Source organism: Rhinatrema bivittatum, chromosome 15, assembly GCF_901001135.1.
Source record: "Rhinatrema bivittatum chromosome 15, aRhiBiv1.1, whole genome shotgun sequence".
Taxonomy (NCBI): Eukaryota; Metazoa; Chordata; class Amphibia; order Gymnophiona; family Rhinatrematidae; genus Rhinatrema; species Rhinatrema bivittatum.
Genome location: NC_042629.1, coordinates 14,045,650 through 14,067,333, shown reverse-complemented (window position 1 = coordinate 14,067,333; position 21,684 = coordinate 14,045,650).

Below are 21,684 nucleotides of genomic sequence, written 5' to 3'. Positions count from 1 at the left end.
ATTCTTGGTAAAGTAACGAATTGGAATATGAGTGGGCTCCAATTCCATGTCAGTGTATTTTGGTGTGAGCTTGGATTAGAACTGCAACATGCAAACAGAACTTTTCAGGCAGCATATACCATGATGCCGATGGTGAATGCTGCTATTCACATCTTCCTATAAAAGAAATGTATTGAGTTGAGGCAGAACTCAAATACATCACCATCATCATTTGAAGGAGTTCCTTCTTACTTCCTTTTTCCTTCCTCTACCTTTTCCATGAAATACCATTGTTGTTCTTTGATTCTTGATCATTTTAGTAAATATAAGATAATGGAAACTGTGTTGGCTTCTTTCTTTTAGTACAATAGTGAGTGCATCTTTCTTTTTGCCATTGAAGGAGGGGTTGGTAGGTCAAGAGTAAAACCAGCCATTCTAGTGGCTATCTCTTCTATTTACATTTCTGATATCTTGCAGATTTGTGGAAAATTAAAACTTTCAAATAAGGCACAAAAATTATGATTTACTTATGTAGACATGAGTTTTTACCTAGAATGAATGCTTACATGAGGTTGAGCAAAAGACCCTTGGGTGCAGTAATAGAAGTAGAAACAATGAGGCACAAAATTACAAGGTCATGATTTCTGAACAAGTTCTGTTGTTCCATGAGTAGTGGACATACCAGGGGTCATATGATGAGGTTGAAAGGGGTTAGACTCAGTACTCTTGGGAAATATTTATTTACAAGAGGGTGGTAGATGTGCGGAACGTGTGAAAACAAAAGCAGCATCTGTATTCAAGAAAGCGTGGCATAAATACAGGGGATCTCCAAGGAAGTGATGGGAATTATAATGCCATATTAATTGGACAGACGGGCAGATTGGATGGACCATATGGTCTTTTCCTACCTTCATGTTTCTGTTTCTATGTTTCTGAGCCATAGGAAATGCAGTACTGCACTAATAACCAAGAAATTTTGAATGATGGATTCCTTATATCAGATCACCAATGAGGACACATGGAAGGCTTGTATAAGTAGAACATAACTAAAATTATTTTCCTAGGAAGGAATATGCCCTTGTAGGAGAATATTCCATTGTTCAAGTTTATGTGAAGACTGGGATTCATTGTTCCTGATTTTTAGTGCATGGTGTTTTCACTTCTGAATGCTACTTGAGTAATGGTGATTAGAGACCAAATTTTGGGTTGTTGATTTTAAAAGCCATTTCTCTGGGTGCAGTTAACTTCTTGTTTTTAATAACCTCATAAAAAAAGTAATGTGAAAACATTAAAACTAAACAAAACTTTAATTAGAAATTGATTGATCTGGCCCAAAATGGGAGGCACAACAGCAGTGGAACTCATCATTCAATTATGTAATAGTAATACTGCATTAACAATGCATTGACATCGCAGTAACAGGAATGTGCATTGTTCTACGAGCCCTGAAATCCTATGTTTTCCATGTGATCATTGTTGTGCTATCATATTATCTCTAAAATAATGAGTAGTTACACTATTGCATCCTAAATGGGTAATTTTCAATAGTCTGCATATCTGCATATAAGACAGTGCATCTAAAGTAAACAGGGCCAGTGTTAGCATTTTTGCTGCCGTGTGCAAATAATTACTGTGCTGCCCCCTCCTCTTTTTTTTTAACACAGAATACCCCACTTCAATTAAACATGCAAACAACAGTCTCACCCTCACCAAATTTAGAGCAAAGAGACTATAAATTATAATCAGAAACTGAACTGGAAACCAGCAACAGCAACAAGCCAGACTCTATGCAATGCAGCAATAAACAGAAACATCATCAGTCCTCATAAATCATTCATCAAACAATAAAATCAAAGAATATAAATCAATCATATTAGTAAAACCATACTTATAAAAGAATATTTCCACTAATCTAAGGAATAGAATAACATCCAATAATTAAGAGCTCATACAAAATTTTAAAAATTTCCCAAACAACAATAAATTATTTCAAAATGGCAGACACAGACATCCAATAAGTAAAACTAATATGGATGGAAAATTCACCGCTCTCCATAAATCACTGCTTCATGGAGCAATTGGTTCAGGAACCAACAAGAGAGGGAGCTATTTTAGATTTAATTCTTAGTGGAATGCAGGATTTGGTGAGAGAAGTAACGGTGGTGGGGCCACTTGGCAACAGTGATCATAACATGATCAGATTTAAACTAATAACTGGAAGGGAGACAATAAGTAAATCTGCAGCTCTAAAACTAAACTTTCAAAAGGGAAACTTAGATAAAAGAGGCCTGCGTCCACAGAGAAGGTTGAGCAGCAGATAAATCCCTTGTGCAGATTTTCCTGTATGTATTCGGACATAGCCCTGGTCTCTGGCAATGATAAGTGGTAGACCCTGCCTCGTGGAGGTTTTGTACCAGGTAGAATATTGATTGCACAGTCGAACTCACGATGAAGGGGCAGACATCTGCAAACTGGACATCTGCAAGCCGGAACTACGGAAGTTGAAAAACACTGCTTCTCCAAACAGGTGATATGACAGTCAGGGCCCCACTGGGTCAGCTGCAGGGAGGCCCAGTCAAACTGAGGAGAGTGTTGCTGGAGCCAGGGCAATCCAAGAACCACAGAGTGAATGGCTTTCCTGTTAATATAGAACACCATATGAACCGGTGCAAAACTATAATGGAGCTATGTTATGAGTAACCTTCCCGGGGAGAGGATCCCCATGGATGGAGGACAGGACCAAGGGAATGGCATGGGAGAGTGGGGATCTGGAGCTGTTCTATCAGAGCCAGCATCATAAAGTTTCCTCCTGCTCTGGAATCCACCAGGGCAAGAGTGGCGGTCTTGATTTCCCACAATGAACATTGCAGGAAGCGTTAAGGGAAAGCTGGTGTAGTCAGGCCTAGGTTTAGTCTGTGAGACCTAGGCCCTGGAGTTTACCTGCCTGACTGGACAATGAGTTATTAGGTACCCAGGCTCACCTCAATAAAGACAGAGTCTGGCCTGGCGGTGTCAGAAATGCTCTTCTGGGGTTAACCCACCGCATCCTAGTTGAATTGGTTCTTTCGTTGCAGCTCCGGGAGAGGAATAACCCTCTGGTGGTGTAAGGGGGGGGCGGCAAGGACGGCTGAAGGAAGTCGACCTCCTCTGGGATACTTGCAATTCCTGATTCCATTTTTGGAGACGACAGTCAATCCTTCCAGCTTGTTCAACGAGAGCAACCAGAGAGGCCAGGAGCTCGCAAGCCGCCAGCTTGAATTTGATTCTGGCCGCCAATCTGTCCAAGAAGATGGAGTGAAGGCAGTCCTTGCCCCAATAAAGTTCTGAAGCCAGGGTCTGGAATTCAATGGTATAGTTGGAGAGGGAGTGACTGCCCTGACAGATAAGAAGAAGATTTGCTCCTGAAGCTGCTTGCCGACTGGGGTTATCAAATACTGCCATGAGGAGATCCCATAGGATGGGATCAAAATGCTCCCACAAAAGAGAGGCCCAAGCTAAGGCCTTACCATCCAGGAGGGAGAGGATGTAGTTAGTCTTTGTGATATCATCGGGAAACAGTGCTGACTGGAGGCAGAAATGCATATTGTTCTGGTTAAGGAACTCACAGCAAAGATGGGGCTCCCCGAAATAGCGGGGAGGAGCTAGAAGTCATATAATAGAGCGTTGGGAAGGTGCCAGAACCGTGGATACTGGGGAAGATAGAGTTGGCACAGTCCCTGGCACGAAGGAGTCTAGGTGGGCACTAAGACGCTCCATAGAGGCTTCCAGGGCTTCCAAAAATCATTGCTGTTCCTGAATCTTCTAGGCCAGGCCTGGAATGGCCTGCAGAGTGGAAGCCTCCGCCGGTTTCATGGCCTTGGCAACCAGTTAAGCTAATGGACTCTTGGACCAAGGGAGAGTTGATGCTACCTGTGAGGAGGAGCCCCACAGGTCCCCACCATCAATAGGTGAGGCTGAAGAGGAGCATAGACCCCACTAGAGCTTCACAACTACCAGCCCACATTTCCCTTAGGTTGAGTCCTCGGGTGCCGGGGCCAGGGTGTGGGGTCTGTGTAGCAATGAAAGTGTGGGTTCTCTGTCGCGATGGAAGTCCAGGAGAAGGAAAGATGTTGGAGAGGCCAAGTCTTGGAACAGGCAGCAGAGTACGAGGGCAGATCCCAGGCAAGGGCGAGTCAGGTGGCGCGTTTCTCGTGGTCGGATTCCAGGCAGGGGTCAAGGCGGGTGGTGTATCTCTTAGTCAGTATCCAGTCTGAAGTCAAAAGCCAAGGTGATCGAAGGTACAAGGGAGAAGGCAAAGAACTCAGGAACTCAAGGCAGCAACACACAGGATGCAAGGAACAAGACCTGTTGCCAAGGTAAAGGCTGGAAGCAGGGTCCAGCCTTATAAGGTCCCCAGGAGGTGCCATTTTCCTGCTGTGGGCCCTTTAAGTGGCAGCATGAGGCACGCACGTGCGTCTAGGAGGACGTCCAGTGCAGGAAGAAATTGGCGGCATCCCAGCCGTGGAGAAGAAGAGGTTGGCAGCGTCGGCCTGACAGCTCGGCCCCGCCGTTTGCTGCATCGGGGTGATGGCTCGGGCTGAAGACGGAACGCTGAGTTGGCAGCACCTTCCCACTGCTGCCAAAGAACCTGGGCCCACTTCCATTGCAGTGCGGCGGCGGGTGAGTGAGGCTGGCTGCGGAGCCCCGCCTCAGGCAAACGTGACATTATCGGCCCAGGAGGGCATTGTAGGTGTCTGATAGAAGGCCTCATTTTATTGCGCGGGATAATAGCTGCACTAATAGCCAAGATCTGTGGTAACAGCTGCAGACACACGATAAAAACTTTTCCCTTGTACCTAAAAAAAACAGGTATAATTATTTCTGACGTTAAATCCCGCATTAGTATGCGTTAATCTTTCGCAGAATGCAGTAGTACACCTTAATTTGCATTAAGTCCTCCCACTTGCATACAAAAATTAAAATTTTCATGCTAGCTTGTGTTGCGCCTTTTCTTGCGCGCACAACATGTATTAGACCCCATTTAACATGCGTACAAGCCCTGATGCATTTTGATGAATGACCCAGTTAATTAGCAGGTGTAAACGTGCATGGACAAGTTTGGTATTCAATGCGCATGTACCGCTTACAAAATAGCAACTTCTGCATGAACTTCCAAACCCCTCCCCCCCTAGAATGCCCCACCCCTTTTTTATTTCTCTCTTATATTTCCATGTGATACTACAAATACATGCATACTTCAAGCACTTGCAAAATACTGCTTGTGCATGCACATTCTATTTTTGCACATAACCTCCAATTTTCCGTGCGTAAATGTTCTGAAAATTGACCCCAAAATATGTAAATTAAAAATGTCAAATCAGTGTGTATACACTTACAGTTTTTTAAATTATTTTATTTTTTGTCTGGCAGTTTCCTTCTGCTCTTTTGGGCTCCCTGCTCAAATGGAACAGGCTCTACTGGTTATGGTGCCCTGAGCTTCCTATCTCAATTATCCCATTGTTTTATAATTCCCCAATGCAATTTCACCCTAACCCAACCAATGCCGTGATGGTCCTTGTCTGGGTGCCACAGAGGATGACAGGCTATCTCACTGCTTAAAGTTAGCAGTATCAGAGGTTCAACTTGTGTTCCCCTGTGGCGACTGCTTTCTTCACCAGCTCTGACAGCAGATACTAGATACAATTTAAGAAACCTAAGAATGTATTGTTATCATATGTGGTAGAAATTGGTCAGCCAAATGGCTCTGTAACTTCCATGATAAAGATAGCTAATGGATTAGAAATAAAAAGGAAGTTTCATTTCATTTCTGGGGAGGGACCTTGATGGTTATTAGTGGTATTCAAACAAATATACCAATTCATATCTTGGCTTTATATATGGAGAAGAGGGGGAGGGGGGGAAAGGGAGAAAAACACAGTTGTAACTTCCTGCTATACAATGCTTCATTTTGGTATTACTTATTGGGTTAGGGTATACCTTTATTCTTGCTGAGATATGTATACAGATTTCCTTGTTATGATGTATACCTGTTATCATGTTTGATTGCTTGTGACTATGACACTGTTAAAAGTTCAATAAAACTTTAAATGATAAAAAAAAAAGAAATAAAATGGAAGTTATAATTTTTGTATGAAATAGAAGGCTGGGTAAATAATTACATAACGTTATGTAGGATGTTTATATTCTTTTACTATTTCATTTATGGAAAAATGAACACATTTACAGTATGTGGCTTATAAATCGCTTTGAATTGATTTGTTGATGAAGTAAATATAGACAATATTTTTTAGTTTACTGTAAGACAGCCTTAATGTTGAATGTAGAGCTGAATTACTGTTCTATAGATTACTTGGTAGGAGTCTCAAGTGCAAGCTAGGAGTATTGGGTAAATCTGCTGGTTTAACAAGAATGTGTTTTCTTATCCAATTTAGCATCATTGTCTTCTAGAAGTCATTAAAAAATTGCAATGGATCAGATTAGAATCTGGATTAACTAATCAATTATCACCAGGAAGTGCTTTCAGAAGCACTAATTAGCTTTGGTATGATGCGTATAGTATTATTAATCATTGTATCCAGTATTTCAGGAAGCCACTCAATACTATTAAGTGGTGGGAAGGGAAGGCTGGATTTTTCTAGTCGAAGAGAAAATGTACCAATGTCAAAAAAGAGTTTTCTTAAGACCCCCAAACTTCCTTTAGCTCTTTTTATATATACAAGAAGTAATTTCATTGCTATTTCTGCAGGTAAACAGCTGTTTATGTTATAAATTGGCTGTCTGCAAATTGCCTTCCTTCACTGTGTCTTTTTGTAGTGTTTGTACTTATAGCAGCATTTAGAGGTCGCACTCCCAGTAACTGGGGTAGGCTGGACACCCGTGGTTCTCACCCCTCCCTTCCCTTTAACCAACCACAACCACAACACGGAATGTAAGAACAGTTCCATAACAATAACACAGAATGCAAATAGCACATAAAAAATACGGAGTTGGATGAAACTGGCCACAGACGTTTATTAGATGCCTTAACAGGAAAATCTAATTGGGGTAGCGAGTTCTGCACACATACTTACACTTTCTTGCATGGGCAGGTGCTTCAAGCAGCGTTCATACGCACCTGCCTTAGAAGAATGTTCTGGGACCTCGCTCTTGTGAGCCCCAATAGGTAAAATAGGAAAGAATGTCCCGGAGGACCAAGATCCCCTCCTCTGTCACATCAAGTCCCAGTCCCAGGGTCTTTAGGGATGTGCAGAAGAAAAAAATTTGTTTCGGTTCGTTTATTCATTTTGTTGGGACCCCAATTCGTTTAATTAGTTTCAAAGCAAAAAAAAAATAATCGTTTATTAGTTTGATTCGTTTTTTGTTTGCCATTAGAGTCAATGGGGGAAGTATTGCAACCTATTTTTGGCTGCAGAATTGGGGTTTTCTTATCAATTTGGATGAAACTTCTGGGAAGCAATCACCAGAAGGGCAAAAGAGCTCCAAGGTACTTAGACTGTGGAAAAGTGGCACCAAAATGGCATGAATAGCCTAAGGCACCGTAAAGGGGCAAAAGGGTACCAGGAGTGGCAAGAGTGCTTTAACAGAGGTGCAAAGCAGCAGCGAGAGTGTCAAAAACACCCCACAGCTTCAAAAGAGGGCACTGATAATGGTTGCATGAACCCACGAAGGCAGCAGGAGAGGCAAAGTGGCACGACAAATGGCATCAACATCCTACAGCACAATGAAGGGGGAACATAGCAAGCAGAAAAGGTGTCAGAAAAAACCCCAAGGCACCGATAAACTACCAACACACTGAGGAACAATGATATAGTGGCAAGAACACAACAAGGAGTAGAGTCGTCTCACGTCTGGTGTATGATAGCAAGGCAGAGTGGCAGAAAGTTGATAGGGGCAAGACAGGCTGGCATAGTGGAGGTAGTAAGGTCCCTGTGGTGTTGATAGGAGCATGACAGGCAGGCATAGTGGCAGTAGACAGGCCCCTCTGGTGTTGATAGGGGCAAGACAGGCAGGCACAATGGAGGTATATTCAGGACCCTCTGGTGTTGATAAGGGCAAGACAGGCAGGCACAGTGGAGGTAGTCAGGTCCCTCTGGTGTTGATAGGGGCAAGACAGGCAGGCACAGTGAAGGTATAGTCAGGTCCCACTGGTGTTGATAGGGGCAAAACAGGCAGGCACAGTGGAGGTTGGCAGGTCCCTCTGGTGTTCATAGGGGCATGACAGGCAGGTACAGTGGACATAAGAACATGCCATACTGGGTCAGACCAAGGTTCCATCAAGCCCAGCATCCTGTTTCCAATAGTGGCCAATCCAGGCCATAAGAATGTGGCAAGTACCCAAAAACTAAGTCTATTCCATGTTACCATTGCTAGTAATAGCAGTGGATATTTTCTAAGTCAACTCAATTAATAGCAGGTAATGGACTTCTCCTCCAAGAACTTATCCAATCCTTTTTTAAACACAGCTATACTAACTGCACTAATCACATCCTCTGGCAAAAATTTCCAGAGTTTGTGCGTTGAGTGAAAAAGAACTTTCTTCGATTAGTTTTAAATGTGCCACACGCTAACTTCATGGAGTGCCCTCTAGTCTTTCTATTATCCAAAAGAGTAACTAACCGATTCACATCTACCTGTTCTAGACCGCTCATGATTTTAAACACCTCTATCATATCCCCCCTCAGCCGTCTCTTCTCCAAGCTGAAAAGTCCTAACCTCTTTAGTCTTTCCTCATAGGGGAGCTGTTCCATTCTCCTTATCATTTTGGTAGCCCTTCTCTGTACCTTCTCCATCACAATTATATCTTTTTTGAGATGCGGCGACCAGAATTGTACACAGTATTCAAGGTGCGGTCTCACCATGGAGCGATACAGAGGCATTATGACATTTTCCGTTTTATTCACCATTCCCTTTCTAATAATTCCCAACATTCTGTTTGCTTTTTTGACTGCCGCAGCACACTGAGCCGACGATTTCAATGTGTTGTCCACTATGACGCCTAGATCTCTTTCTTGGGTAGTAACACCTAATATGGAACCTAACATTGTGTAATTAAAGCATGGGTTATTTTTCCCTATATGCATCACCTTGCACTTATCCACATTAAATTTTATCTGCCATTGTGATGCCCAATTTTACAGTCTCACAAGGTCTTCCTACAATTTATCACAATCTGTGTGTGATTTAACTACTCTGAACAATTTTGTATCATCTGTAAATTTGATTATCTCACTCGTATTTCTTTCCAGATCCTTTATAAATATATTGAAAAATAAGGGTCCCAATACAGATCCCTGAGGCACTCCACGGCCCACTCCCTTCCACTGAGAAAATTGTCCATTTAATCCTACTCTCTGTTTCCTGTCTTTTAGCTAGTTTGTAATCCATGAAAGGGCATCGCCACCTATCCCATGACTTTTTACTTTTCCTGGAAGCATCTCATGAGGAACTTTGTCAAACGCCTTCTGAAAATCCAAGTACACTACATCTACTGGTTCACCTTTATCCACATGTTTATTAACTCCTTCAAAAAAGTGAAGCAGATTTGTGAGGCAAGACTTGCCTTGGGTAAAGCCATGCTGACTTTGTTCCATTAAACCATGTCTTTCTATATGTTCTGTGATTTTGATGTTTAGAACACTTTCCACTATTTTTCTTGGCACTGAAGTCAGGCTAACCGGTCTGTAGTTCCCTGGATCGTCCCTGGAGCCCTTTTTAAATATTGGGGTTACATTATCTATCCTCCAGTCTTCAGGTACAATGGATGATTTTAGTGATAGGTTAGAAATTTTTACTAATAGGTCTGAAATTTCATTTTTTAGTTCCTTCAGAACTCTGGGGTATATATCATCTGGTCCAGGTGATTTACTACTCTTCAGTTTGTCAATCAGGTCTACCACATCTTCTAGGTTCACCGTGATTTGGTTCAGTCCATCTGAATCATTATCCATGAAAACCTTCTCTGGTACTGCTACCTCCCCAACATCCTCTTCAGTAAACACAGAAGCAAAGAAATCATTTAATCTTTCCGCGATGGCCTTATCTTCTCTAAGTGCCCCTTTAACTCCTCAATCATCTAACAGTCCAACTGACTCCCTCACAGGCTTTCTGCTTCAGATATATTTAAAAAAGTTTTTACTGTGAGTTTTTGCCTCTACAGCCAACTTCTTTTCAAATTCTCTCTTAGCCTGTCTTATCAATGTCTTACATTTAACTTGCCAACATTTATGCATTATCCCATTTTCTTCTGTTGGATCCTTCTTCCAATTTTTAATGAATATCTTTTGGCTAAAATAGCTTCTTTCACCTCCCCTTTTAACCATGCCAGTAATCGTTTTGCCTTCTTTCCACCTTTCTTAATGTGTGGAATACATCTGGACTGTGCTTCTAGGATGGTATTTTTTAACAATGACCACGCCTCTTGCACAATTTTACTTTTGTAGCTGCTCCTTTCAGTTTTTTTCTAACAATTTTTCTCATTTTATCAAAGTTTCCCTTTTGAAAGTTTAGCACGAGAGCCGTGGATTTGCTTACTGTCCCCCTTCCAATCCTTAATTCAAATTTGATCATATTATGATCACTATTGCCAAGCGGCCCCACCACCATTACCTCTCTCACCAAATCCTGTGCTCCACTGAGAATTAGATTTAAAATTGCTCCCTCTCTCGTCAGTTCCTGAACCAATTGCTCCATAAAGCTATCATTTATTCCATCCAGGAACTTTATCACTCTAGCGTGTCCTGATGATACATTTACTGTAATGAAACTGCTATCTGATGGGAGGAGCAATCAGATAGGAGTTAGCAATCTATAGTATTTAGGAGAGTTGTGCGTGGACCCTTGGACCAGTGGCAGATGACCACGCCCACGGGGAAGACCCCGAGAGGGACCACCAGTCAGGCTCAGAGTATGGAGACAAGCACATACTAGTTCTTTTATTAGACAGTATACTGAACCACCAGAGATGGCAGTAGTGAGCTGGAATGCCTGGCTGGGCTATAGTCCCTCAGAAGCTGGAACAGCAATCCCTGGAGGCTGAGCTGAAGAGAAACTGATAATTAGTGAGTAGATAGGGTAAGCAGAGTTCATGTACCAAACCTGATAGTAAGACTCACACAATGTCTCATAGAAGCCCAGGAGCTGGAATGTATAGGCCCTCGAGGAGCGAGTACCTGGTTCCAGGGAAGGCGAGAGCAATGGTAACTCACAGATGTTGTAGGCAGTGCTGACTTCCTGGCAGAAGTGAATTCGAAGAAGTCCGGGAACAAGAGCCCTCGAGGAGCGAATACTAGTTCCAGACTGCAATCAACAAAGTAAGAGAGAGAGGGTGAGGCCCCCGAGGAGCGGGTACCCATGGTTAGTCCGAGGAGGCAGAGTAGCGTAGATAGAACGAATCCAAATCCGTATCCATATCCTTGCTAACTCGATGTGTTAGCAAATTCTAAGACCTTAAATATCCATCGCGGGTGACGTCATCTTCGGGGGACGCCCCGAGGTTCACGCCATCGCCGGTAGTTCATTCGGAGCCATGCCGCGTGCGCCCCTAGGCCTACAGGAAACATGGTGGTTAGCAGCGTGGAGCCGGTCCAGGGTTGCCGGAGGACCTCGGCAGAGAAACGCCGCGGCAGCCAATCTTCCCGCGGGCGAAGAGGGAGGCGCCAAAGAGGTGAGGAGGGCAGAGAGAGGGCGTCGGGAACCAACAGACACAACATTTACCCAGTCAATATTGGGGTAATTGAACTCTCCCATAATTACCGCACTACCAATATGGTTAGCTTCCCTAATTTCTCTTAGCATTTCATAGGGATGTGCAGACAAAAAGTTTGCGTTGATAAGTTGAAGTTGAGGGTCGATTTCGTTCAATATGGACATATGGAGAATTCCATGTTGAGGGTCTGTCCATACGTTCACCGGTTCCCTAAATAAAAATTTAAACCCCTCACTCTCCTTAATCCCCCCCCCAAGACTTACCAAAACTCCCTGGTGGTCCAGCGGGGAGTTAGGAAGCCATCCCTGCACTCGTCTGCGATTTCCTCATGGCGCCAATTGCCTGTGTCACAGGGGCTGCCATGCCATTGGTCAGCCCCTGTCACATGGTCACTGGCGCCATCTTGTACTCCTACCACGTGACAGGTAGGTCATGTGACAGGAGGTCGCTCCGGGACCCCCGCTGGACCCAACCGGAACTTTTGGCCAGCTTGGGGGGGCCTCCTGACCCCCCCAAGCTGGCCAAAAGTTCCGGTTGGGTCCAGCGGGGGTCCCGGAGCGGAGGCGCGGAGGAGCACATGACGTCGGTGTCACGTCGGAGTGACGGGGACCCAACCGGAACTTTTGGCCAGCTTGGGGGGGGGGCCTCCTGACCCGACGTCACGTGCTCCTCCGCACCTCCACTCCCGGACCCCCGCTGGACCCAACCGGAACTTTTGGCCAGCTTAGGGGGGCCTCCTGACCCCCCCAAGCTGGCCAAAAGTTCCGTTTGGGTCCAACGGGGGTCCGGGAGCGGAGGCGCGGAGGAGCACGTGACGTCCGCGTCACTCCGACGTGACGCAGACGTCACGTGCTCCTCGCAAAGGAATACAGGGATGGCTTCCTGACTCCCCGCTGGACCACCAGGGAGTTTTGGTAAGTCTTGGGGGGGTCAGGAGGGTGGGGGGTTTAAGTGTTTATTTAGTGTTTATTTAGGTTCAACGTATTCAACATAGCTACGTTGAATAAGTTGAAAATCGTGATGCTTGCGCATCATCACTTTTTTAAGTTAAAAAAAAAAAAGTTGCGTTTTACATATGCGTTCAAAACGAATGCACACCCCTAGCATTTCACTGTCAGTCTCACAATCTTGACCAGGTGGACGGTAGTATACTCCTATCACTATAGTCTTCCCCGACACACATGGGATTTCTCCCCATAAAGATTCAATTGTGCATTTAGTCTCATGCAGGATGTTTATCCTGTTGAAGTCTATGCCATCCCGGACATAAAGCGCCACACTGCCTCCCGGGTGTTCCACTCTGTCATTGCGATAACGGGAGTTAGTGCGCACTAACTGAAAATGATACAAATTGACACTTTCCAGGTCAGTAAAGGTCAGTTAGGAATGAATATGTGTTCCTATTGGCTGGCTGCCCTCTTATCTATTGATGTTAACAGGTTCCCACTGAGGTGATGGTTGGGGGGATGGGAAATGGAAATGGAAACTCAGGAACACTAACAGAAAATGATACAAATTATTGACACTTTCCAGGTCAGTAAAGGTCAGTTAGGAATGAATATGTATTCCTATTGGCTGGCTGCCCTCTTATCTATTGATGTTACCAAGGTTCCAACTGAGGTGATGGTTGGGGGGATGGGAAATGGAAACTGTTGGTAGTTGACAAAAAAAGTAATGTGATCAGTCAATATGACTAGAACCTGTGCCCTATTCCTGATACCAGGGGTGTTGTGATCTTCCTGCACTCAGTGCCCTATCCCTGATACCAGTCTGAGACAGCTCCCTCCCTGCATTACTAGTGAGAGGCTGGCTTCACAGACAGGGGGGAGCTGCCTGACCCTCACTCCTGACTTCCCCCATGTCCCAGCCAGTGAATGGTGTGTGGGTGAGGGGGGGGGGAGGATGGTGAAGTCTGAGACAGCTCCCTCCCTGCATTACTAGTGAGAGGCTGGCTTCACAGACAGGGGGGAGCTGCCTGACCCTCACTCCTGACTTCCCCCATGTCCCAGCTAGTGAATGGTGTGTGGGTGGGGGGGGGGGGGGGGGGGGAGGATGGTGAAGTCTGAGACAGCTCCCTCCCTGCATTACTAGTGAGAGGCTGGCTTCACAGACAGGGGGGAGCTGCCTGACCCTCACTCCTGACTTCCCCCATGTCCCAGCCAGTGAATGGTGTGTGGGTGAGGGGGGGGGGGAGGATGGTGAAGTCTGAGACAGCTCCCTCCCTGCATTACTAGTGAGAGGCTGGCTTCACAGACAGGGGGGAGCTGCCTGACCCTCACTCCTGACTTCCCCCATGTCCCAGCTAGTGAATGGTGTGTGGGTGAGGGGGGGGGGGGGGGGGAGGATGGTGAAGTCTGAGACAGCTCCCTCCCTGCATTACTAGTGAGAGGCTGGCTTCACAGACAGGGGGGAGCTGCCTGACCCTCACTCCTGACTTCCCCCATGTCCCAGCTAGTGAATGGTGTGTGGGTGAGGGGGGGGGGGGAGGATGGTGAAGTCTGAGACAGCTCCCTCCCTGCATTACTAGTGAGAGGCTGGCTTTACAGACAGGGGGGAGCTGCCTGACCCTCACTCCTCCGGGGTATTGTGATCTTCCTGCACACAGTGCCCTATCCCTGATACCAGGGGTGTTGTGATCTTCCTGCATGCAGTGCCCTATCCCTATTAATACCAGGAGTGTTGTGATCTTCCTGCACGCAGTGCCCTATCCCTAATACCGGGGGTGTTGTGATCTTCCTGCATGCAGTGCCCTATCCCTGATACCGGGATGTGTGCAAGAAGATCACAACACCCCCGGTATCAGGAATAGGGCACTGTGTGCAGGAAGATCACAACACCCCTGGTATCAGGAATAGGGCACTGTGTGCAGGAAGATCACAACACCCCTGGTATTAGGGATAGGGCACTGTGTGCAGGAAGATCACAACACTCCTGGTATTAATAGGGATAGGGCACTGTGTACATGAAAATCACAACACCCCTGGTGCCAGGGTTAGGGCACTGTGTGCAAGAAGATCACAACACTCCTGGTATTAATATGGATAGGGCACTGTGTGCAGGAAGATCACAACACCCCTGGTGTCAGGGTTAGGGCACTGTGTGCAGGAAGATCACAACACTCCTGGTATTAATAGGGATAGGGCACTGTGTGCAGGAAGATCACAACACCCCTGGTGCCAGGGTTAGGGCACTGTGTGCAGGAAGATCACAACACTCCTGGTATTAATAGGGATAGGGCACTGTGTGCAGGAAGATCACAACACCCCTGGTGCCAGGGTTAGGGCACTGTGTGCAGGAAGATCACAACACTCCTGGTATTAATAGGGATAGGGCACTGTGTGCAGGAAGATCACAATACCCCTGGTATCAGGGTTAGGGCACAAGTTCTAGTCACATTGACTGATCACATTACTTGTTTTGTCAAGCTACCAACTGTTTCCATTTCCCATCCCCCATATACTGTCAGTGGGAACCTTGGTAACATGAATAAATAAGAGGGCAGCCAATAGGAATACATATTCATTCCTAAACTGACCTTAACTGACCTGAAAAGTGTCAAATTGTATCATTTTCAGTTAGTGCGCACTAACTCCCAGTTAGTGCGCACTAACTCCTGTTAGTGCGCACTAATCGGAAAAAACGATTTTTAACGATTTTTTAACTAAAAAATCGTGCCTAACACGATTTTCTTACCCTGCCACACGATTTCTATCGTTAAGACGATATGGAACACGATTCACATCCCTAATAATTTGTACCCCGGTATAGCACTGTCCCATTGGTTGTCCTCCTTCCACCATGTCTCTGAGATGCCAATTAAGTCTATGTCAGCATTCACTGCTATACATTCTAATTCTCCCATCTTACTTCTTAGACTTCTGACATTAGCATACAAACATTTTAAAGTTTGCTTTTTGTTTGTATTTTCATTCTGCTTTTTAATTGATAGGGATAAGTTAGAATTTTTTAGCTCAGGTGAGTTTTTAGTTACAGGCACTTGGACTACTTTTCTTATTATTGGAACCTCACTGTCGGGATGCCCTAATTCTAATGCATCATTAGTATCCTTTGAAGATACCTCTCTCCGAATCATGCGCAGCTGGGCGACTGTCAGCTTTCCCCTTTGTTCTAGTTTAAAAGCTGCTCTATCTCCTTTTTAAAGGTTAGCGCCAGCAGTCTGGTTCCACCTTGGTTAAGGTGGAGCCCATCCGTTTGGAAGAGACTTCCCCTTCCCCAAAAGGTTCCCCAGTTCCTAAACTGAATCCCTCTTCCTTGCACCATCGTCTCATCCACTCATTGAGACTCCAGAGCTCTGCCTGCCTCTGGTGACCTGCACGTGGAACAGGGAACATTTCAGAAAATGCTACCCTGGAGGTTCTGGATTTAAGCTTTCTACCTAAGAGCCTAAATTTGGCTTCCAGAACCTCCTTCCCACATTTTCATATGTCATTGGTGCCCACATGTACCACAGCCGGCTCCTCCCCAGCACTGTCTAAAATCCTATCTAGGTGACACGTGAGGTCCGCCACCTTCGCACCAGGTAGGCATGTTACCAGGCAATCCTCATGCCCACCAGCCACCCAGCTATCTACATTCCTAATAATCGAATCACCAACTATGACGGCCGACCTAACCCTTCCCTCCTGGGCAGTAGGCCTTGGGGAGATATCCTCGGTGCGAAAGGACAATGCATCACCTGGAGAGCAGGTCCTTTCTACAGGATCCTTTCCTGCTGCAGCAGGTTGATGTTCTCCAATCATCAGACTTTCTTCCTCCAAGGCAGCACCAGGGCTGCCAGTCTGAAGTTGGGACTTGGCTATTTTGTCCCTGAAGGTCTCATCTATATACCTCTCTGTCTGCCTCAGCTCCTCCAGGTCTGCCACTCTAGCCTCCAGAGATCGGACTCATTCTCTGAGAGCCAGGCGCTCTTTGCATCGCATGCACATGTATAACTTCTCACCGGCGGGTAAATAAATCACACATGTGACACTCGATGCAAAAGACTGATTTCAATTATTTTTTCCATATTCACTATAATACTTTAACAATAATATCCCCAAGTTCTGTAGGCACCCTTAGGGAATTCCATCTGGACCAGGTAATTTATATTATTTTTGATTTTGAAAAGATTTCTCTATCAGCTCTATTGAAAGGCAACCTCTTTTTAAGAAATGCATCAGAGAAACCTCCTGCCCATTGCAATTAATAGTACTAAGATCCCTTCTTTACATACTGTTACATTAATTTCTACTTTAAATTTCTATTAGTATCTTGATGTCATTTTGTTAGTTACATATTCTTAGAAATGTAGCATCTCCTTTGCTTTGCTTTACTTTTATTTAACAAGATTTTTGAGCATCTTACATTTCTTTATTTATATAAAATGTTTTATATTCCACATCCTCCAAATTATTGTTCTGTGCAGATTATTTATTTATTTATTTATTTATTTGACATATCTTGCTTATCCCAGTTAAATATCATCCCAAACAAGAAACAGTAAACATAAACATTGTTCACAAAACATACTACAACAAACATACAAACAAAACCATAGACAATAAATTATTTAACATTTATTCATTAAAATTAAGCAAAAGCCTGCATAAATAATACTTCAGTTTCTTATGGAAGATCTTCACATCCATTATTCTTAGATTATTCTTAGATTGTATTGTTCAAACTAGACTTCATGGTACTATATTTCATATTATTGGGACATTCTTTGCCATCTCCGATATATCTTTCCCTGTTTTGAACTATTTCATCCCATTTATCATTACTGAGTTGTAGTAGCTTTGACGTTATATTCCTGTGTTTGTCTTTGGTTGCTTTGTAGACATTGTAGTCAGCTGTGAAATCCCCTAATGAACCTACTATACAGGGTAATGTTCAAAAGTCCATTTACTTACTTACTTGGGTTAAGTGAACTTAACACAGGTAAAACCTATTGACAATATTTTATTTATTTTATTTAGAAGCTTTTATATACCGGTATTCATTGGCACATCATATCAGTTTACATGGAACTTGTTGATAATACATGGAACGTGTGGAAGGATAAGGTTACAAATTTGTTAGAGTTCAAGGAACATAAAGATTGTTAGATTTCAAGAAACATCATAGGTATAAGTTAAAATGTTAAAATAACATGTGATAAAGTTGATGTGGATATACAATTAAATATAATACAGTTAATATGATACAATAAGAGTGGTAAAGGAGGTTGATCAGATTTGATGATGCTAGTGCTAGATGTATGTATACAGGTAACTATGATACATTTGATAAGTTACAAAACGAATAGTAAATGAGGATTGATCGGGTTTGATGTGGCTGGTGGTGGACAAGTGTGGGTAGTTTGAGGGAAAAGGGGTGGTAGATAGTAAATTGTTCCATGGAGTTGGACTGAAAGGTCTCCTGGTGAGGGGGAGATAAGCTTGGGGGAAGAGTTGTGTGGCAGAGAGGGAGAAGTAGGGGGGGAGCTTTGGGGGGAGGGTGAAAGGTTGCTAAAGGTATGTTAGGTTATTGTGGAGTAGACAGTGCCTTTGAAAATTTCCTCCTGGTTATGTGGGGGCATTTTTTTTTACATATTTCTTACCAAGTTGGTTAATGGGTAAAAAAATGAAACGTTGAAAGATCATGAGCTTTATATACTTAAACTATATCTCTGAATGGCCTAAGGCAACAGAAAAATGACAAAAAGAACAATAGTTTGTGTGAGGGCTGATTGTGATTTCATTCAAAGTACTTTGTTCATTTGAGATTTTTTGGTGTGTTGTGATTCTGTATTCCAAGCTAGTTACCAAACCCTTCCCAGCCTGTTATTTTGGCATAGACAGTGAATAATGTTATATGCAGGCACTACGAATGTCCTGTGGAACCTGTGCTTAGAGGAAGTTTGTTTGTCCCGACCCTCTCTGTCTTCTACTAAACATCTGCATTCCATTCCACAGATGAAAACCTACTCTTTGCTAATTATATTGTAGATTTGCCTAGCCTTCAAATCTGCATTTCCTGCCTATGTAAAAGGAATCAAATTACAGCTTAGTGTTTAACCAAACCAAAGAGAGCATAAAGCCAAAAATGCTGGAATTTTGTGGATGAGAACCTGAACTCATCTTGAGCTTGTCCTGCAATATACTGACCAAATTTGGTGTGTGATAGAAAAAGAAAAGATATCAACAGAAAAACACCACCAGTCCATCCATTTGTGCATGCCTACATTGTTATCTCACATCTTTATGATTCTGGGGTCTTCTCCTTCCCTCTGACACTAAAGGTCCATTTGTTTCTGTCTCCTAATGTCTGAATTCTGCCATTGTTTTGGGTCTTATAATCTCCACTTGACGTCTGTTCCAGGTGTCCACCACCTCTCAAAGTATTTTCTTACATACTTTTTTTTTTTTTTAATTTATACTTTATTGATTTTCTCAAAAAACATTTACATGTAATAAGAAAAGGAAAATTGTGCGTTAAGACATAATTAAAATTTCAATGCACTTCAATTCTAAGGAAAAAAGAATATATAACTAACACAATACAGACCCCATAATCTCTGGGGGAGCCTTTCTACTAAAGTAATATTTAAAGGAAATTATGAAACCAAAACATAAAATTGAGAGAGATTATTCCATTTTTTCCAAACTTTTTAACTCCTATATAAGGGCAATATACCATTCAGCCACTTTTATCTTGAAGAAAAGTTTCTAAATGCCCTGGGTCAACGAAAGTAAACTTATTCCTCTGATAGGAGATCATGCATTTACATGGATATTTTAAATAAAAGGTAGCCCCTAGGGCCAAAACCCTCTGTTTCATTAGTAAAAATTGTTTCCTTTTGTGTTGGGTTACCCTAGACACATCCGGAAATATTTGTACTGTTTGTCCACAGAAGGCATAATTTTTATTTAAGAAATATTTCTGAAAAACCAAATTCTTATGGTTCTCCAGTGCAAATGCCACTACCAAAGTGGATCTTAACTGGATATTATCCACCGAAGCCTCTAAAAAAGATGTCAGGTTAGGGCTATCTGGTTGGAGAACATCCATATCATCATCATTTTTTGCTATGTTCTTTTTCACATTAGATACATAATACATGTTAGAAATAATTATTTCTTCTGAAATACCCAAAATCTCTTTTGAGTATTTTTTAAATAATTCATTAGCAGACAATAATCTAGAAACAGGAAAATTCAGTAGTCTAAGATTCTTTTTCCTTAACATATTCTCCGTATTTTCTAACTGCTTATATATCATTACAGAATCTTTGATAAATGCAGAACCTGACGCTTGAATAGATGCAAGCTGTGTAGTTGTTACCACATTGTTTGCCTCTATAGTTTGCAGTCTCTTTTCGTGGTCCTCAAGGGCTTTTTTTGTATCTGTTGCAAATAATGTGGCTTGATTCATGGACTGGATCAATCTCCTGTCCATGTTGGTGACTGCCCTCCAAATATCAGTCAAAGAAATATTCTCTGGCTCAGATGTGTTCAGATCTAAAACAAGGGAGGGGTTAACATTACCCTCTTTTGCAGTTAATACACCTCCAACTGCTCCCTGAACCATAGTCTGTGCCAGGTTATCCTCCCTTGGTGTTTTAGCAACTTGCATTGCTAAACCAGAAGAGCCCAATATGTCTCCATTGGGCTCTCCTTCCACCAAGGGTGTAAAGGATGTTTGGGTTTGAGGGGGAGGGGTCCTGGATTCCCAGATGCAAACGATATTTCTGTTGCCAGATCTTTCATACTTTGACTCACCCTCCGATGGATATGGGAGTCCATGGGTCCTCGGACTTCCTTTGATGTCGGCGTAGAGGTCTTAATTTTTCTCTTCCTCCCCATTTGATGTTTCCTTTCTCGAGGAGAAAAACGCGCCCAGGGGCGCGCCCCTTTGGCGCGCGGCTTCGGCGCGCCGGCAGCTGCGCGCCGCTGTGCTATACGCTTTATACCCCAGTGTCTCCCGCAAGCGTCGGAGGATGGGGCGGAGCTCTGTTCTCTCGCGGCTCCTTCCGGTGTCCCTCTCTCTCCTGCTCCTCGCCCACGGCTCTCAGCACGGCAGGCTCCCAAGCAGAGAAGGTAGCTGTAGATTTTATACCCCAGCGGCTCCCGCAAGCGTCGGAGGATGGGGGCGGAGCTCTGTTCTCTCGCGGCTCCTTCCGGTGTCCCTCTCTCTCCTGCTCCTCGCCCACGGCTCTCAGCACGGCAGGCTCCCAAGCAGAGAAGGTAGCTGTAGATTTTATACCCCAGCGGCTCCCGCAAGCGTCGGAGGATGGGGGCGGAGCTCTGTTCTCTCGCGGCTCCTTCCGGTGTCCCTCTCTCTCCTGCTCCTCGCCCACGGCTCTCAGCACGGCAGGCTCCCCTTCTTACATACTTTTTGAGCTTCTTTTCCTTCAGCTTCATAGATCACCCTTTGTCCTTGAGCTATTCATTCTATGGAAAATTCGGCCTTATGGTACTTTTATTGATGTCTGATATATATTAAATGTTTGGATCATATATTCCCTTATGTTCAAATATCTTGCAACATTCACAAATGACTTACATTTTTTATTTTGTAAATTTCTCTATCCTTTATTTATTCTTAATTTGCATTCATCTTCCTTACTATGTTCTATCAAATATCTCTTATCAAATGATGGCATCAATTTTTTTTATAAGATTACAGTCATTCCTCTATCATCTATAGATGGGAAAAGAACTGAAAAGAATTGGCAAAGAAATTTAGGAAAAAAAAAAAGAAGCTGTATTTCACATTTTCTTGGTCTCTGCATCATCCTAATTCAATATGTCCTTATCTTTATTAAAATGTGTTGATCATTTATAAATTCTAAGTTATGTACAAACTATATACATAATAAAAACATTGAGGTACCAGTAAAGAGACACAAATCAACATGTAAAAGACTAGAACAGGGGGGTCACGTGATGTGGTGCAGCTGAACAGACGGGTTTCGGCTCAGCTCCGGGCACCCTCCCCCCATAAACGATAGAAAACTG